We start from the raw sequence: 3,100 nt of genomic DNA, 5'->3' as shown, positions 1-3,100 counted from the left end.
TTCCTAAAGCTTCATATGAGAGCATTTGTTAGAAAGCATTAGCATTTAGTAAATGCTTTTCTAAATGCTTTTCTAACAAATGTTGATTGAATAATATAGAACATAATACTAATGTTAATACTTTACCAATCAAGGCTAAGAAAGTCAAAACTGCCAAAGATTTATGTGTAATGTAGTAGTATATCATAGCCACACTTTTTTTTGAACACTTGGTTGCCACGCACATATTTTATTGGGAAATTTGGCGACATAAACATAACAAACCAAAAAATCAACAATATAACCATAGCATTCATTAGACTATGTTATTTCTGTATTAATTTTTATATTGCTCTTTATTACATTCACCTCTTTTTAAAATTAATTTTATAAGCATAAAAAATACTTATTTGAATTTCTTAAATACCTATAAAACATAGTTTTTTTCTGTATATAAATTGTTTTGAATTTTGTAAAACTAACATATATTTATAAATTGTATATATACAATTATAATAAAATATTTGTCTATTCTATTTACGAGACGTATAATAGAAATGAAATTATACAATCTGTATTTGCTCAATTTTTTATTTATTTAGTTTTCCAATCTTCATCTCTGTCTTTCTTCATTTTTTCTTCTTTCTATGCATCTTTTTTTTTCTTTCTCGTTTTCTTTTTCAAGCATATAATATTCAAATAATAGAATATTATATTCTATTTTATTTGTGAAATATAGAATAGAATTGTAGTTATACATTTTTCTCTCCCTCTCTCTTTATCTCCCCCTTTCTCCCTAAAAAAAATATCTACATGGATGTACAAATCAAAATCTACTAATTCGGTAAAACATGATTGTACATGATTCAAAATCGATAATGAAAGTAGCAAGTTGATTATTATATTGATAATATGTTTAAATATGATCAGGCATTGCTATTTTGCTAGAGATGACTTTTTTTTTTTTTTTTTGCAAGTACTTCCTTTATTCATCTTCTTCTCCAAATGAGATATTGTTTTCGACTACAAGGATTTAAAAGAACTTAAAGACAGTAGAATTGGATAACAGCTGATAATATAAAAGAAACTCTTGTGAAGCAAGCAGAACAGAGATCAGGGTGTAAGGCCGGAGGTGGGAAAGCAATCATACGTCGAAATAGCGGAACCAGAAGTATAAATAAATTTCTGAAGTGGAGGGAGACTGAGTAGGAGCCTGAGAAGTGGGCGTGACGGCAGCACGATCCAAACCAATCAGTCTTGCCTTAATAATTCTTTTTACCTCTTTAACAAGGGACAGAGATGGTCTTTTAGAGGAAGTATGCAAACGAGAATTCCTCTCCTTCCATAGAACATAGATTATGGCCTGCTAGAGATGACTTTCATTCGTTATTTCGTTGTTTGCGTTATTCCTTTTGATAATGACCTAAAGAATGCGTTGCCTCCAACGTAACTCCCTTATTTAGTCAAAGACTCACGGTGGAAAACAAACAAATTGTGTGCTTTTTTCTTCTTTGTATGAAGTATTATTGGTTACTAGTAATTCGTGAGCTTTTCTTGTTTGATAGGCGCAGTTGAAAACCTACAAACGTATTGTTCTTTTACGTCATCAACAATCATTTGCGGTTAATTTCAAAACCTTTTATTTTCTTCTACAAACTCAGGATCAATTTTTAGGCCAACATTTATCGGTGGAGGATCTTACTAATCCAAGTGATAGGTTTTGGAATGTAGACTTGCTTAATGCATATATTCATCCAGATGATATTAAGATAATCAGAGGCTTGGCGATTAGCCGAACTCAAAGATCAGATACATACGGCTGAGCTTTTACAGAATCCGGGAAGTATTCGGTTAAATTTGAAGGCACGCGGTATTAACTGTAATCCTAGGTGCAGTATTCAGTTAAATTTTATATCCTGACAAAAGTCCAAGGATAATAACGTTCGGATCAAATGTAAAACCCTTGCTGGCTTTTTCTTAGAAACTACAATGCTCACCAAAACTGAGACATTTTGTTTGGTAAGCTTTATCCGGTACTCTACCGGTGCTCAAAATTTTGAAGGCACGCGGTATTAACTGTGATCTTAGGTGCAGTATTTGTGGAGCTGAAGAAGAATCTGCTGCGTATCATGTAATTTTTGAATGTCTACCTGCCTTACAAGTTTAGGCTTTATCAAAAATTTCTTCTCCCTCTGGAATTTTTCCAGCATCATCAGTTTTCATTAGTTTAGAATATCTTTTTTGGAGGTTCCCAAAAGATGTTGACTCAGGTTATTTTCCTTGGATTATGTGGTATATATGGAAAAATAGAAACGATAAAATCTATAAGAATAAGGATGGCAATTCCCAGGAGATCCTCCGGTTAGCAGAGATTGAGGAAAAGCTTTGGAGTGAGGCCCAACTATTAATAAAGAAACCTTCTGGTTTACTTCCGGCAGTTCCTACTTCTGATTTTCTAGAATCAACTAGAGTTTGTTATGTAGACGGAGTTTGGAAAGAACATGATGTTTTCACTGGTCAAGGATTGTATTATAGACGGACGGATTCCGAAGGTATCATGATGGGGGTAATGAATCTCCGACGTACCCTATTTCTTTTACATGCAGAATGTGAAGCACTGATTTGGGTTATGGAATGTATGAAGACCTTGCAATTCTCAGATGTGGTTTTTGTAACGGATTATTCTTAACTGGTGAAGATGGTGTCATCACCTGAAGAATGGCCAGTTTCACTACACATATGGAGAAATTTGGCCGAAATAAAATTTTCTTCCCCACCTTCAAGGTCAGACATATTCCGAAGGCACAAAACACAATGGCGGATAAGCTTGTACGTGGTGCAAGAAGTTCTCCATCAGCTAGGTTATATGTCGATTCAGTTCTGCCGGTTTGGCTTTCTGGACCGGTAGAAAATCACTAGAGTAGTCTATTGTTGTAAGAAAAAAAAATCAACTCTCAAGTGCTCGTTTAAACGGATAAAACCCTATTATTTGTTACACTTGGCTTATTGTCTTTTCGGATGTGTTCACCAATGGATCACCAAATAAGAACATCCACATTGATAGTTTTTCAAAAGAATCTTTAACAGATTAAAAACAATATTGAAAAGAGAAAAGGTGATA

General features: G+C 33.5%; 1 protein-coding gene across 1 annotated transcript in view; it reads right to left on the bottom strand.

The window, feature by feature from the left end:
- The window catches only part of LOC108811314 (bifunctional aspartate aminotransferase and glutamate/aspartate-prephenate aminotransferase), a 6,404-nt gene that overhangs the window by 734 nt on the left and 2,570 nt on the right, over positions 1-3,100 (bottom strand). The window lies entirely within an intron of this gene.

The sequence above is a fragment of the Raphanus sativus genome, chromosome 6 (genome assembly GCF_000801105.2).
Source record: "Raphanus sativus cultivar WK10039 chromosome 6, ASM80110v3, whole genome shotgun sequence".
Taxonomy (NCBI): Eukaryota; Viridiplantae; Streptophyta; class Magnoliopsida; order Brassicales; family Brassicaceae; genus Raphanus; species Raphanus sativus.
Note: the sequence above shows the minus strand (reverse complement) of the source record. Positions and strands in the feature narration are given on the sequence as shown.